The sequence below is a fragment of the Miscanthus floridulus genome, chromosome 12 (assembly GCF_019320115.1).
Source record: "Miscanthus floridulus cultivar M001 chromosome 12, ASM1932011v1, whole genome shotgun sequence".
NCBI lineage: Eukaryota > Viridiplantae > Streptophyta > Magnoliopsida > Poales > Poaceae > Miscanthus > Miscanthus floridulus.
The window spans coordinates 75732598-75749876 of record NC_089591.1 but is presented as its reverse complement, the minus strand read 5'-3'; the positions used below and the strand labels follow the sequence as shown (position 1 = coordinate 75749876).

At 46.0% G+C, this 17279-nt stretch overlaps 1 pseudogene; it reads left to right on the top strand.

Moving 5' to 3' along the window:
• Positions 1-14888: 14888 nt before the first annotated feature.
• Positions 14889-17062, top strand: LOC136495235 (G-type lectin S-receptor-like serine/threonine-protein kinase At1g11410; annotated as a pseudogene).
• Positions 17063-17279: the final 217 nt, after the last annotated feature.

Below are 17279 nucleotides of genomic sequence, written 5' to 3'. Positions count from 1 at the left end.
CATATATAGCTAGTCCAACAGATTATTTGAGTTGGTAATTGGTATAGCTACAGCAGTGAACACGGACCAACAGAATCAGTAATACCATTTCATCCCTCAATTCATCAAAACAAACAGAAAACTAGAATGGCCAAATCCTCCTAACCAAACAAACGCTACCTAAAAGTGTTTGTTGGTAGTAGACGACAACAACGCAACTACAAAGCCTCGAGCTCAACTAGCAGAGTTGCAGACACCGCCGTCACCGGTTGGCACAGGTCATCATGTAAAATCCAACGTCTCGTTCGTTTGAGCTTGTTTGGTTGACTAAAAGTATTGTTGGCTGACTTGATGTGAGAGAAAAATATTATTCGTTGGCTGAAAAAGTACGGCATATAAGCTAAACAAGACCAAGCGAACAGGGCGCAAAGCTTGTATTAAGATCGAGAAATAGTGAACATTACAACGACGCGCCACGAACATGACACACTAGGGGGAAAGTGTTATACAATCGGCCACGAACATGACACACTAGGGGGAAAGTGTTATACAATCGGCTCTGCCCTCCCTAGCAGAAGTTGATCATAAGCTATTACTCGCTAATCACATTACCTAGTCATCACCGGCGATCAGATGTGCCGCCTTGCGCGGCGCCTAGGCCGCTCTCCCTGTGCGTCCGGAAAGAGCTCTCGCATTGCCTAAGCATGCGAGGAGTTGAGCTGGTCAACAAAGCTGCTATTGTAGGCGTCCACGACTGCCGTGGATAGCCTCGTCTGACCATCGAGGAATCCCCTCCGCTTCATCATCAGCACCTCTCCTCGTTTAGAAACTGGGACACGTGAGAGCAGTTGTGCGGCGATCCTCCTGCTGCGGGTCGGCAGCTTTGGTTGTGCCTCCACAGTCGGCTGAGGCAGCAGCGGCAATGGCGCCTTACGCAGGATCTTCTCGGTGAATCGCTTTAGCCTCTTGGCGGCGGAGTCAGCTGATCCTAGAGGGGTGGCCACATCCGCGCCTGTGGGTGTGGCGCTGGGGCTTTGTGCGCGCCTCTCACATCCACGACTGAAGGGTCGAGATGGCGACTAGAGGGGGGGTGAATAGTCTTTTCTAAAACTTAATCGCGTCGGCTAACCGATACAAATGCAGAATTAAAACTATCGGTCTAGCCAAGACTATACCACACTATATATGTTCACTAGCACCTTGCAAAGATAACAATTATGCAACAAGGATGTCGGGCTAGTTAGAGCTCTCCTAAACAATTCTAAGAGCAAGGTTACACAAACCTATGCCACTAGTATTTTAAGCAACAAGAGAGCTCCTACACATGCTAGTAAGCAAAAGCACAAAGCTAACGATGCTCACTAGCAATGCTCAATAACAAGGCAACCAATGCCTAATTAGAGAGCGCAAATACTTAGCTACACAAACTAAGCAATGTGACTAACGAGGTTACTAAAATCAAATTAGCCACGCAAGGGAGCTACTTCTATGCTACACAAGCAAGAAGGTAATTAGCAAGCTACACAAGCTATCTAATTACAAGAGCAACTACACAAGCTTAATATGTATAAAAGTAATGGCAAGCTTGTGTAATGGGAATGCAAACCAACGGGAAGAACAAGGTTGACACGATGATTTTTCTCCTGAGGTTCACGTGTTTGCCAACACGCTAGTCCCCGTTGTGTCGACCGCTCACTTGGTGGTTCGGCGGCTAATTAGCATCACCCGCTAAGCCCGCACGTCGGGCGCCGCAAGAACCTACCCCTGAAGTGAGGGTAGCTCAATGACACGCTTTACTAGAGTTGCTCTTCGCGGCTCCCGCGGGGCGAGCACAATGCCCCTCACAAGCACTTCTCCGGAGCGCCGCACAAGCTTCTTGCGCGCTTCGACGGAGACCACCACCAAGCCGTCTAGGAGGTGGCAACCTCCAAGAGTAACAAGCACCACCGGCTTGCAACTCGATCACCTAGTGCCACTCGATGCAACCTCATGATGCAATCGCACTAGAATCGCTCACTCACACAATCGAATGATCACTATCAAATATATATGTGATGGAGGGCTCCCAAGCACTCACAAGCATGGACACTAAGTCCCCTTAGGTGCTCCACCCTAGCCATGGCCGAAGGCTACTTCTATTTATAGCCCCAAAGGCTAAACTAGCCGTTACCCCCTTCACTGGGCAAAAATCGAGCCGACCGGACGCTCCGGTCGAGTTGACCGGACGCTGGACCCCAGCGTCCGATCGCTCGCAGACGACCACGTGTCCCGATTCCAACGGTCACTTGACCTGACCGGACACAGCAGCTTCAACTGACCGGACGCTGAATCCTCAGCGTCCGGTCGTTTCCAGTAAGCCCCCCGAGGCATATTTCTTCGACCGGACGCGTTCGGTCCACCTTGACCGGACATAGACAGCGTTCGGTGCAATACCCTCGATACTGTGCCGACCGACCAGCTCGATCGGACGCATGCTCCCAGCGTCCGGTGCTTTCAGACCCAACGTCCGGTCAGTTGACCGACGCCAATGTTTTCGCGACCAACTCGTTTTCACTTCTAACTTCTTCACCCTTGCTCCAATGTGCTAACCACAAGAATTTGCATTCGGCGCAATAGAAAATAGGCATTCTATTTTTCCGAAAGCGCCGAATCCCGCCGAGCAAGCTCGGCGGGAGAGAGAGAGGGACCCAAACCCATCTCAACCCTGCAAACACCACCTCCTTTGTAAATGTGCCAACATCACCAAGTATACACCACCATGTGTATTTGTGTTAGCTTTTCACAATCATTTCCCAAAGGATGTTAGCCACTCAACTTGCCACGCCACTCGATCCTAGCGACAATGCAAAGTTAGATCACTCGAGTGGCACTAGATGACCGATATGCAAACAAGTTTGCCCCTCTTGATAGTACGGCCATCTATCCTAAACCCGGTCATAAACTTCTCTACACACCTATGATCGGTGAAATGAAATACCCTAGGTTATACCTTTGCCTTGCGCATTTTATTCCATCTCCTCCAATATCGATGCAACACATGCACCAACACGATCAACAATGATATGATCCACTTCATATCATCACGTGATCATATTGGTTCATCGATCTTGACTTTACTTGCTCTTCACCGTTGCCATCGTCCATCGGCGCCAAGTCTTGCTCAAGCTTCACCGCCACGCGGTCCATCACTCCAAAGCCTTCGACTTGCCCTTCACGCTTGCAACCGGTCCATCAAGCCAAGTCTTGTCTTGATCTTCTCCACCTTGATCACATGACTCAATGTCATGTCTCATGTGTATTTAAGCTCCTTCATCATCACATGTGTGAGCTTTGCAACATCTCCAAGCCATTTTCACCTTCATGGCATATGTTGCTCACACACATGTACCTGTGGACTAATCACCTGTGTATCTCACATAAACACAATTAGTCCACCTAAGTTGTCACTCAATTACCAAAATCAAACAAAGACCTTTCAACGATGTCGTGCTGTCCCTCTCGTGGTGGTGAGCTTTGTAGACATGCCACAAACATCCACGATGCTAGACCGCTCCACTTGCAACAATGTGACCTGCCCTACATAGGCGATAGCGTAGGCGAGCCCGTTGCCAACTTGTCCACCAGCGATGCTTCCTCTTCCTGAGTGGCAGTCGCCCCTGCTAGTCGGCCCAAGGCGAGCGAGGCGGCGAGCTTCTGCAGCATTGGGTCAAACCATGTGGGAGGCCTAGTGCTCGCGCACAGCTCCGACACAAAGCGGATCTGGCATGCGAAGGTGTGTAGCAGTAGAGGTAGTAGCGTTGTTGGAGTAGTCCGTAGGCACATCCATGCTGTCATCCCTTGCTAGCTTACTCCATCACCCCCTACGGCACCCCCCCCCCGCGGCACCCTGCTTGGCCCCAACTGATCCCGCTGGGGCGCCGTGGGGAACGTGCTGGGAGGTCGGTGGGACGTGGTCACAAGCAGTGTGCCGTGACCGGCCACCACCCTTTGCCTTATTTGATGTAGCAGACCTAGGCCGTTTACAATCCCTGGCGAGGTGGCAGAATTCGTGACAGCGCAGGCAATGCTGTGGCAACCGGCAAGTCTCTACTTGGTGCAAGTAGGAGAGGCAATTGAAACATCTATTCGAAGCTCTGCGGGGATCCTCCGGGCTTACGGGAGCTGCTCTGGGCGAGGCTCAATCGAGGTGGCTACAGGTCGCGCTTTCCAGCCGGGGGAGAATCTCACGCCACCCATCGACGGTGGGAGCGGAGACCCGTCCACGATGGCCAAGGTGTTGGCGAGCAGGGATGCAGCCATCCATTGGCCGATTAGGCATGCCGCACACCAGCTATGGGCGTGGCCACCTACGCTTCCTCCGGCTTCGCCCTTGTCCCTGCTGTCTAGCGTCCGCTCCGCCATGGCTCGAGACCACGATTGAATGAATCTGGGCGGGTGGCGGGGACGCAGTTGTCGGCTTCACCGGTCGACGAACAGCATCCAGGTAGGTTGTGGGGTGGTCGTCGTCGTCGTCCACCCACCGACGGTGCTTCGTGCGCCCTCCTGAAGGGTAGAAGGGAGTCGCGGCCGGTGAGAGTGAGCTGCTAGAGGCAGCGGCTGTAGGGGGTGGGGCCTAGCGGCGACGGGGACTGGGAGGTAGTCTACGGAGGCGCTCTAGTGCTGAAGCCCGCGGCGATGGGCTCGGCGCTGCTGTTGCTAGAGGTGGTGGCCCTGGCGGTGCGGCCCGACGTCGTCACCTGCATGCACGGGGAGCTGTAGCTGCTGTTGGTCGCCGCGGTGGCGGGGCCCGTCATTGGTAGCGGCGAGGACGGAGAGGGAGTCCGCGAATGCGCTCCGACGCTGGATCCGACGGCGGTGGGCTCGACAGCGCCCGTGGCGATTGCTCTCGACGTCAGTGGCAGTGTGGCTACGTCGGGCTCCTGGCTACGGTGAGGCACTAGTCGGCGTCGGGGGCGGGGAGTGGAGGGGAGGTGGTGGGGGAGGAGGTGGCCGGTGCTGCCGACGGCTGGGAGGCAGCTGGCGCCGCTGCCGGCGGCGGGGTTGGGCTAGGGTTCCATTGGGGCAGGGTTAGTGGAGCTGACGGGTCGATGCCTGGGTTTGGGAGGAGAGGGGAGGTGAATGAGGAGGGGAAGGAGGAGGTGGATGGGGAGGAGGGGGGGCACCGGCGCCAGGGCCGGCGGGACCGTCAGGGTGCGAGTCAGGGTCGGGGGTGCGGGTCTCTCCTCCGCTGTGCGCAAAATCGCTGCACAGCCGTAGTAGTAGTAGTATAACCGTAGCATATCGTAACCACAGGTCCACGGCATCGGAGGCTCGGAGCGTCCAAAAGAGAAGAAGAGACGATCAGATCCGATGATCCGATCCTCGGTGGCTGACATGTGATCCTCGCTTGGGCTTGTATGGCTGATTAACCATGGCTGAAAGTACTGTTGGCTGATTTGGTGTGAGAGAAAAATATTATTCGTTGGCTGAAAAAGTACGACTTATAAGTCAAACAAGCTGAGCCAACATGGTGGTGAATGAAACGGGCGGAAGCGCGGACGCGTGACGCGTCCTGCTGGCGCGTGCGCAGGCGCCAATCGCCGTTTCCTCGTCTTTGGCTTGAATTTCCCAACCGGTCAGCCAGTTTCCTTTCCACTCGTTCATCTCACGACTGCACGCGCCTGCACAAGCAGAGCGATGCGCCGGCGTCGAACGCCTGGCTCGCGGATGCTTAGCCGCGTTGGCCAACGCGAAAATGCGAGACCGTCACCGGAGCTTCGGAAAAGCGCGTTTACTCAGAGCATCTCCTGGAATTCTCTAAATATTCCTTCTAAAAAGTCTATATTTACCGACTCCTAAAAAAGTTTTAGAAGAAAAAAAAAGTTCATCTCCAATAGTTTCTAATGTTCGACTTCTAAAAAATCAAATACTTGTCCCATTTAACTTTTTTCTGTAGTCTTCTTTTTTTCCATGCAAACCTCTTCGTCGCCGCGCGTATCCACGCCGCCGCCGCCTGCTCTTCCGCTGCGGCACGCCGCCGCCGCCTCCCAGTCCCAGGTGTGCATTTTGATTTGATGGACTTGGATGAGGATTCTGGTTTCCAACAGTATGTTGCTGTGAAGCTTGATTGGCACGTTCTGTCGATTTATGGCGTGGTCGATTTGCAGGGACGCTAGGACCGGATCAAGGCCTGCCTGGCCGCCACGCCCACCTGCACCGACTTCAACGGGACGTACGACACGGCGCAGGACCTGTTCACGGCGGCCCCGAACAGGATGACCCCTCTGCAGTCGGGGTGCTGCAAGCCTCCGACGAGTTGCGGCTACACCTTGGTGACCCCGATGTACTGGATCAGCCCTATCAGCGCCACCGCCGACCCCAACTGCGCCGCCTGGAGCAACGAGGACGCCAAGTTCTGCTACTCGTGCGCCTCCTGCAAGGCTGGCCTGCTGCAGAACCTCCGCAGGGAGTGGCGCCGCGCCGACCTCATCCTCGCCGACGCCGCTGTCCTCCTCCTCGCTGTCTACGCCATGGGCTGTGGAGGAACGCCACGGCCATGGACGACCCCGCCGTCGCACCGTGCCTCTCCGACCAGCTCCGCGTCGTCTACGACCCCGCCGCCCGCGACTTCCGCAACGTCGAATGGCGTCTCCGAGCGTGGCTTCGTCCACGTAAAGTTATGCGAAAGGGGGAGAAATTTTCCAAGTCCTAAAAGATTAGGAGTAAATATTAAGAATTGTTGGAGAGGGTTTTTTCCCATCTTTCCAAAAAAACAAAGATTAGAAAGATGTTTAGCAAACTCTTGAAGATGCTCTTAGCACAGAAACGACAAGAAGCGAAGCCGATAAATTAACCGCGCTCCGGTTGAATGATTCAACCTTTTGTCCTTTTCCCAAGGGGTTTAGGTAATGAAATAAAAAAAGAGGTTCAGGTTCAGGTAATACCTAGTACTCCATACTCCTAGGAAACATTATGTTGAACCCCCGAGTCAGGAAGGATGAGTGGAATGCAACGACACTGCTAACCGGTTTTGCTTGGTTTCATCAAAATTGAGTTGATTCATCGTCATCTTCTCTCTTTCGAGGATGTGGCAAGATGGCACTATTTATCGCACTTATTCATTATCTAAAAAAAGTATTGCACTTATTATGTGCTTTCATGGAAGATATCAAATGGCTATATCGTTCTGTTCGTTTGGGCTGGTTTGACTTATAAGCCATAGCTGAAAGTACTGTTGGTTGGTTTGGTGTGAGAGAAAAATATTATTCGTTGGCTGATAAGCCACGACTTATAATTCAAATACGACCAAACGAACAGGCTAATAGACCAATCTAATCTAGTACTGTAATAATGTTCAAAAAATATATATCGACCTAGCTATTTGTAGCTAGTATAGAAGGGTCCATCCTATTTTAACCACAAAGATATTGAGATAATGCCAACAGACATTCTCTTTCAAAAAATCACATGCTTATGTCTAAGTGCGTGTTAGAGGAAAAAAAAGATAATGCCCCACCAACCATTTCACACTTTTTAGGCCTTTTAGATATATCTATTCCCACTCAACACGTGTGGGCTGACAAGAAAAATAACCTAGTTTCTCCTACGAACTCTCTCCACCGAGTTTAGTTTACACTCTCACTAAGTTCAGTTTACATAAGAAACAGAAATTGAACCCACAATTGAAGCATTGCTATGGCCTCATCCAAGATTGAACCACGAGCACATGTTTTCGATCCCCTTGTTTGAATTCAGCTGCACGCATTTCAGCCTCACCAAAACATATATCGAGCTAGCTATTTATAGCTAGTGCCGAATGGTCCATCCTATATTAACCACAATTCCACAAAGATACTAAGATAGTCACTACGGGAATCAGTGGCTTTGTCGAGTGCCCAAAGCCCAATTTGCACTCGGTAATTTGCCGAGTGCTGCACTCGGTAAAAAATCCGTCGGCAAAGGCGTTTTTGCCTAGTGTTTTTTGTCGGGCACTCGGCAAAGCCTTTGCCGAGTGCCCGACACTCGACAAAGTTGAAACCGAAAAAAACCCGAAAAAATGGGAATTTTTACCCAGAAAAAATGGAATTTTTTTTTTATCGATGGAGGCCCCCACCGGCCAGCGCCCACCCATCTCCGATATTTTTCGTGTGAATTTCATGGCTACGCAGTCGACGCGATTCGAACCCGAGACCTCCCGCTGTGCACGTACCTCCTCTACCATTACACCACACTCTCATTTGTGTCTGGATTCCGTTTTAGTTCCCAATATATTATACTAAACTGAGTATAAATTGCATGTTTGAGGCCCTAAACGAATTCAAATAAAAAAGTTATAAACTACAAAGTTTCATAACTTTTCGAGATCTACACTTTTAGTTTAGGAAGTTTTTTCATCCGAGGTCGTTTACAAAATTTGAATTTTAAAATTTTGAAATTCAAACACAGTTTTGCATGACAAGATGTTTTCAAATCAAAAAGTTGTCAACTACAATGTTTCATAACTTTTCGAGATCTACAGAGTTTATTTTGGTTGTTTTTTCATCCGAGGTCGTTTGAAAAGTTCGAATTTTAAAATTTTGAAATTCAAACGTAGTTTTGCATGACAAGATGTTTTCAAATCAAAAAGTTACCAACTACAATGTTTCATAACTTTTCGATATCTATAGAGTTTATTTTGGTTGTTTTTTCATCCGAGGTTGTTTGAAAAGTTCGAATTTTAAATTTTTGAAATTCAAACACAATTTTGCATGACAAGATGATTTCAAATCAAAAAGTTGCCAATTACAAAGTTTCATAACTTTTTGAGATCTACAAAGTTTATTTTGGTTGTTTGATCATCTGTTCATCCGACATGGTCGTTCTAACATTGTTCACAAATCTTATATCTCTCTCTTGTAGTTTCATAAACTACAAGAGAGATATATTAGATTTGTGAACAAATTTATTTTCACTTTGTCGTATGAAGAAAATACCAAAACAAACATTGTACATCTTGATGAGTTATACAACTTTATAGTTGAAAACTTTTTCATTTGAATTAATTTACTGTTTCAAAATGTGCTTTGAAATTTTCTTTGCCGAGTATCAAAAACAAAACACTCGACAAAGAAGCTATTTGCCGAGTGTAAAAAAAAACACTCGGCAAAGAAGCTTTTTTGCCAAGTGTAAATTGCATGTTTGAGGCTATAAACGAATTCAAATAAAAAAGTTGTAAACTACAAAGTTTCATAACTTTTCGAGATCTACACTTTTAGTTTAAGAAGTTTTCCCATCTGAGGTCATTTACAAAATTTGAATTTTAAAATTTTGAAATTCAAACGCAGTTTTGCATGACAAGATGTTTTTAAATCAAAAAGTTGCCAACTACAAAGTTTCATAACTTTTCGAGATCTACAGAGTTTATTTTGGTTGTTTGGTCATCTGTTCATCCGACATGGTCGTTCTAACATTGTTCACATATATATCTCTCTTATAGTTTTATAAACTATAAGAGAGATATGTTAGATTTGTGAACAAATTTACTTTCACTTTGTCATATGAAGAAAAGACCAAAACAAACATTGTACATCTTGATGAGTTATACAACTTTGTAGTTGAAAACTTTTTCATTTGAATTAATTTACTGCTTCAAAATATGCTTTGAAATTTTCTTTGCCGAGTGTCCAAAAAAAAATAACACTCGACAAAGAAGCTCTTTGCCGAGTGTCAAAAAAAAAAACACTCGGCAAAGAGTCTCTTTGCTGAGTGTTAAAAAAAAACACTCGGCAAAGAGCCTCTTTGCCGAGTGTCAAAAAAACACTCGGCAAAGGCGTCTTTGTCGAGTGCTCGAAAAACAACACTCGGCAAACCACCTGGCACTCGGCAAAGAGCCGATCTCCGGTAGTGAGTGCCAACTGACATTCTCTTTCCTCTCAATGAATCACACGCCTAAGTGCGTGTTCTAGGAAAAGAAAGAAAGATAATGCCAAGTGACATTCCCCACCAATCATTTCACACTTTTCAAAGTCTTTCCAATATATCTATTCCCACCCAACATGTGTGGATTACAACAAAAGTGACCTAGATTCTCCTACACACTCTCTTCACCAAGTTTAGTTTACATAAGAAATAGAAATTGACCCCACAATCCAAACATTGTTACGGCCTCATCCAAGATTCAACCACGATCACATGTTTCCAATCCCCTTATTCGAATTCAGCTGCTCCCATGTTTTGAATTCAGCCTCATCCAAAACATGTTTGAATTCAGCTGCACACATGTTTGCCAACCTGTTTGCTTTTGGACGAGCGGAATCAAACGATGCTCCTAACTACTCAAATAGTTTGGTTTCATTACTGGAATTCAAATGGCAAAGGCCTTGCTCTAAACAGATTGCTGGAATTGAGTTACATGATTACATCCATCACATCTTAGGGCTTCTTTAGTGGGAAAGATAAAGCAATACATCGTCCGACGTGGATTCTCCGAGAATCTAACCAACGACTAGCGAAAGCGAATCATGGAAGAGAGAGAAGAGTCGGTTCATACCTTAGAGTCGATCTTGATGAATAGAAAATGGATTCCACCCACCTGCCACAGTATATGTGGTTGGAGAAGAATCGTGCAGATTTTTTTTATTCTTTTGCTAGACCCATGTTCTCTTTTGGCTCAAGAATCGACTCCACCATTTTGAGTATGTGGTTGTTCTTGTGATTGATAAACCAACCCACCGTTGTGGGTGTCCTTATATCGGTTTGATGATTGGAACTGAGTTGATCCATCACCATCTTATCTCTTTTGCGAGCATGTGATGAGCAAGACAACATATTACCACTATAAATGCTCAAGAGATGAGATGGCGTCTTTATTGCATGAGTCATATGCTCCGAAAAGGTAAAATACTAATGTAAACTATTATATAACCCACTCCATCTTCCAAATATATTCCGTAGATAGTGAGTTAGCTATTTGCACGTAGTATAGAAACAATCCATCTTACTTCAATTAAACGACACCGAGTTCATGTCACAAATGTTTTCCATGGATAAAGCAATTTTCAACCAATACATGTGATTCTGTGAATTTGAATTAGTAGAAAGAGAAATAAACAAAAATTTCTCCCAGTTCAGTTCAATCCGTTCAATCGACATGACAAATATGGTTTATCCAAGCAATCACCCAAACCGGATATTTTTTTCTGATCGCGGTCTCGCGCTCGCGGATTGTTCGGCAAAGAAGATTTCCGCACCAAAACTACCAAAACTATGGCCCATTTAAGATCCAAATCGACATGGCCTATCCGAACAATCAGGACCCAATGTCCGCTCGACAGGCTGGGCCACCCGTGTTCTTTAATACCGGGCCGAGGTCGCCATCCGCCCATCCTCTTACGCCTGCCTGATGCAGCGCCCACCGGTGGCGGATTTTTTTTTTAAAATTTTAACACTTTTTAAAAACTAATTTTAAATCTAATATGGCCGGTTTTTTTAAAACTAACTGTCGCGGCGGCGACCGGAATCGCTGACCGGTGACGTGGCAGAGCTCTGCCGCGCCACCGATCTTGACGCGGCACTGTCGCGCCCTGATCCGTGGCGCGATAGAGTCGAATAAAACCCCCGCTGCGTCCTGCGTCCGTCAGTGGCCGAGCAGTCGCCGTTGCCTGAGCAACGCAGCAAGGACGCCTGGCCACCGCGGCAGCGTCCGCCCGTTCCAGCCAGCCCACCGCGCCCGCACGCCGGCGCGCCACCCCCTCCGGCCACGCACGGCGGCTGCCCGCCGAGGCCTGCGCCCGCGCCTCCCGGCCCCAATCTAGCGCACTTCAGTGAGGTACTCCCCTAATATAGTTAGTATAGTTAATAAAGTTAATAAAGTATAGTTAGTAAAGATAATTAGTTTAGTTAATATAGGTAATATAATAAGTTAGTATAGGTAGTAAAGTTAGGTAGTTTAGTTAATACAATTATTGAGTCTAGTTATACATTGGATTTAATCTAATTAGTTGTTGTAGTTAGCCTTGTATATATGTTAATATTAGATTAGTTAGTATAGTTATAGTTAAAATATATATTAATATTACTATGGACATTACGTACGACGATTTCGACGACTCGATGAAGTTTCTTGAAATGCTTTTGCAGATGGATTGTTGTGTTAGAGTTTTGTATGGAGGAAGTGTTAGGAGAGAAGATGGTATGTTTGTGTATACCATTCCAATTCTTCTTCCATATCATCAAACCATTCCAATTCTTCTTCCATATCCTCAAACATGTCATCTTCTCTCCTAACACTTCCTCCATACAAAACTCTAAAGATAGTTAGTTTAGTTAGTATAGGTAATATAGTAAGTTAGTATATGTAGAAAAGTTAGGTAGTTTAGTTAGTACAGTTGTTGAGTCTAGTTATACATTGGATTTAGTCTAATTAGTTGTTGTAGTTAGTCTTGTATAGATGTTAATATTAGATTAGTTAATATAGTTATAGTTAGAATATGTATTAATATTACTATGGACATTACGTACGATGATTTCGACGACTTGATGAAGTTTCTTGAAATGCTTTTACAGATGGATTGTTGTGTTAGAGTTTTGTATGGAGGAAGTGTTATGAGAGACGATGGTATGTTTGAGGATACCATTCCAATTCTTCTTCCATATCAAACCATTTCAATTATTCTTCTATATTCTCAAACATACCATCTTCTCTCCTAACATTTCCTCCGTACAAAACTCTAACACAACAATCTATCTGCAAAAGCATTTTAAGAAACTTCATTAAGTCGTCGAAATCGTCGTATGTAATGTCCATAGTAATATTAATAAATATTCTAACTATAACTATACTAACTAATCTAATATTAACATCTATACAAGGCTAACTACAACAACTAATTAGACTAAATTCAATGTATAACTAGATTCAATAACTGTACTAACTAAACTACCTATACTAACTTACTATATTACCTATACTAACTAAACTAACTATCTTTACTAACTATACTAACTATACTTTAACAATTTTACTAACTTTATTAACTATATTAGGGGAGTACCTCGCTGCAGCGTGCTAGACCGGTCCAGGAGACGCGGGCGCAGGCCTTGGCGGGCAGCCGCCGTGCGTGGCCGGAGGGGGTGGCGTGCCGGCGTGCGGGCACGGCGGCCGTGCCGTGCTCGGCGGCGGGCTGGCGCGAGCAGACACGGGCGCGGCGGTCGCGCGTCCTTGCTACGCTGCTCGGGCAACGGCGGCTGCTCGACCACTGGCGGACGCGGGACGCGGCGGGGGTTTTATTCGGCTCTGTCGCGCCACGGATCAAGGCGCTGCAGTGCCATGCCAAGATCGGTGGCGCGGCAGAGCCCTGCCATGTCACCGGTCAGTGATTCCAGTCGCCGCCACGTCAGCCCGCTGTCGCGCCACCATGCATGGCGCGGCACAGGCATTTGGCCACGCCAGGGCAATAGATGCGGCCAAAAGTGTTTAGTTTAAAAAACCCGACCGTGTTAGATTTAAAATTAGTTTCCAAAAAGTATTAAAATTAAAAAAAATTCCGGTGGCGTTGCCTCTCAACAGTTAACACATGAAAATTTAGCATTGAAGAATAGCAGGGACAATGATAATCCTGTCTGAGTTATTCGAGGTCATTTGTCAAAGAATAGCTATACTAAAAAGGTCTACACCTACGATGGACTTTACAAGGTTGTAGATGACTGGGTGCAGAATGGAGTGTAAGGCCATGTTGTTTTCAAATTTAAATTGAAGCGGCTTGAGGGTCAGCCATCATTAACAACCCCGACCTCCTCTTCCTGGTTCTAAAGCCAACAAGATCTTGGACCAGCTCGTGGCTGATGTGGACTGCCGTTAAGTTCAGCCAAACTAAGTGGCTGGGTGGTGCCATTGTCCAGGGAAACTAAAAGATTGAGTGATGTAAACAGTCAGGCTGCGGAGGGCACCGCAGCAAATGGGTTGGAAGCTAGCCCAAGCGATAATGTTGTACAGGATCAAGATGTGGTGGAGCTAGAAGAGGAAACTGAGTGTAACACCATTGTGGAAGCTGTAGAACAATACACATGAGAGATACGGGAGTGGAGAGAGAGAGAACCAAAAAGAGTGAGAAACTAGCCCCGGTCTCCACCTTTCCCCTCTCCCTATTTTATAGGGAAGGTGGGAGAGGAGGTTTTCATCATCCCCTAGTGGGGCTTGTTTTTTACACCCTATAGGGGATACAAATGAGCTCTAAACTTTATCCTATAAGCCCACGTACGTGTTCTGACGGTCTCTTTCTCTCTGACCATTTGCACAAAATTTAATTTCTCAAAATGTGTTCCGTTTAACACTTTAATGTCATCCTCGATCTGCCTGGATGAAGAGTGAAGGCAATGTAGGGATAGTTTGCCGAAATATGGTGTCAGCTCCACCCTGCTCTGCTTTTGCAGACAATATGAGCCAATGGAGTTAGTGTGATGGTCCTTATATTGCTGCAAGGTATGCACATTCCGCGTCTGAAAGTTTCAGAATCGGTCATCCAGAACCGGCTATTGGGGAGTCATCCCAGCTCAGTTGTTGCTTGTTGTTTTGTTGTGCATGTCCCTATCAAGACTCTTCTGCCCCAACCTACTAATGACATTGTTTACAAATTAAAATATTTATTTACTTCTCTAGCAAGCTACGCGTTCAGTCGTGGCATCTACAGATCGTGGCATCTAGCAATAGTCACATTTGATCACATAAACAAGTACTGAACTCTTCCGTATTGTCGTCTAAGCCAAGATGTCAAACAAGATAAACCCTCTATAATAGCATCATGTTCCATCATCATATCAAACTAACAGTTTTTTTTTATCATCATGTGACATTACCCAGTTGACCAAATGGTTCTGTTGAAAAGAGGAGCATTTGGTGATTCTTGGCTTGCAAAAGGCATGCAATTTCCTGTTTGACCTGCATTCAAATATGCCAAGCATAAAAGCCTCTATTGCGTGTGTTGGTAGTACGGCACTAGCTTCATGATTAGCACCATGCATTTCTGCGTGTTTGGTTTCCTGAAGAGGCACATCATCAAGCAAATAGGTGATACGATGCTTTCTGCCTTATTCTTACATGCATCTGAGCTTCATGGTTTCTTCAGTCTTCTTCTTCTTTCTTTCTTTTTTTTGTTTTTTTATGTAGTTATGCCCAAAATTGACAAATGAATAGCCTCACACACTCTTGACAAAGGTGCTTTCTTCGTTTTATCAGCATATTTTTCAATCCGTTCTAACGTTTTGACTTTCCAAATCCCGCTGTTGCTCAGATTATGAAACTTGCACGTTGATATTTGATTCAGTATCAGTCTAATTTCCATGGCCGCAGATTTTTAGAAGTAACTGTCATTGTTTTATTTACATGGATTGTTATGTAGGTTTGTTGAATGCTCCAAACAAAAAGGAGTATGTTTGTCACTTTGTTAACTTTTCACCAAATTGCAGGCGCACGGAGAACACGGAAACCATTATTTCAGATTACTGGAGAAGATAGATCAACATCAGCTGCAGATTATAACATATATGAAGATGATTCGGTGAAAAGATCAATTTTGAGCGCACCATTAGTTGAGTTCAGCACTGTTTATACAGCAACGAACAATTTCAGTGAAAAGCTTGGCGAAGGTGGATTTGGTCCAGTTTTCAAGGTGGAGTATTGGAAACTTCATATACTTCCTCCAACTGTTATGATATGGTTGAGTTTGTTTAATTAATCCTTTTCATCTGGATAACCATAGTGGATATTTGATGGTATCTCCAGGGGATACTACCAGATGGCCAAGAGATTGCTATTAAGAGGCTATCTAAAAGCTCCGGGCAGGGATTGGAAGAGTTCAAGAATGAGGTGACGGTGCTATCCAAGCTGCAACACCGGAACTTAGTGAGGCTTTTTGGTTGTTGTATTCATGGAGAAGAGAAGATGATGTTGTATGAGTACATGCCCAACAAGAGTCTTGACTCATTTATTTTCAGTAAGTTTCAGTCACTTGCAGTTCTGAATTTATACGAATACTTTATACAGTCAGCCAGGAAATGAATTTTTCTATGGACATTTAGTACTTTCTATATTTTTTTCAGATGAAAGTAAGAGACTTGTATTAGGCTGGAAATTGCGATACAAGATTATTCAGGGAATTGGAAGAGGGTTACTGTACCTTCATCAGGATTCCAGGCTGAAAATTGTTCATAGGGATCTCAAAGCAAGCAACATTTTACTAGATGATGATTTCAACCCCAAGATATCGGACTTTGGCATGGCTAGAATTTTCGGCGAACACCAGCTTCAAGACCTTACTCGCTGAATTGTCGGAACCTAGTAAGGCTGTTTTTCTCTTTTTCTCTACATCATACAGCTGAACAGGGAGTTCCATTGCATTCACCTGCTTCTATAATAGTTGGTTTAGTGCTGCTCAGTAATTGCATCTTCTTTATTGTAACCTTTCTGATCTGACTGCTTTATTCGGATAATAGACAAATTAATTCTTATTCTAGTAGACATAGCATCACCTGGCTACAAGCTAATGCGATAAAATCTGTGGAACGCAGTGGCTACATCTCCCCGGAGTATGCAATGGAGGGCAAATTCTCTGATAAATCTGACGTCTTCAGTTTTGGTGTGCTGGTCCTCGAGATTGTGAGTGGCCGCAGGAACAGCTCTTTTGTCGACGACGAATGGTCAATGAACCAATTGGGCTATGTAAGATAGCACTGTCTCCTCCACTCACCATACTTGTCAAATCAAAACTAGAAAATAACCATGAACTTTTTGCTTGCCACAATTGCCTTATCTATTTCACAACGTATGTTCCAGGCATGGACCCTGTGGAAGGAAGGCAGTGTCTCAGAGCTTATCGATCCGCTCATGGGAACCACATACACTTACGACGAAGTCTGCAGATGCATTCAGGTGGGTCTCCTGTGCGTGCAGGAGTTACCAGCTGAGAGGCCAACCATGTCCCTGGTGCTCAGGATGTTGAGCGGTGATGTTACGATTCCGTCTCCGAAGCAAGCTGCATTTTTTGTTGGGAGGGCTCCTCGTCTTCCTGCGGATGACAACAATACTGAATCAGGGAATCAATTAACGTACACGGATCTTCAGGGCAGATAGTCTCACTGTCTCAGGCTGCCGAAGTTTCACACTGTATATCGTTTTCCTATTACTAAGTTTGTATCAGCTCAGGCGCTCAGGCTCAGCTGACGGTTAACCCCGGCGGGCGAGATCACATATGGGTTATGGCAAGCAACCATGCAAGGCCGGGGCGTTCTTAGATTCGGCCTGTTCGCGGGTTGGTTTCTCGGCTGGTTTGAGCTGGTGCTGGTTTATT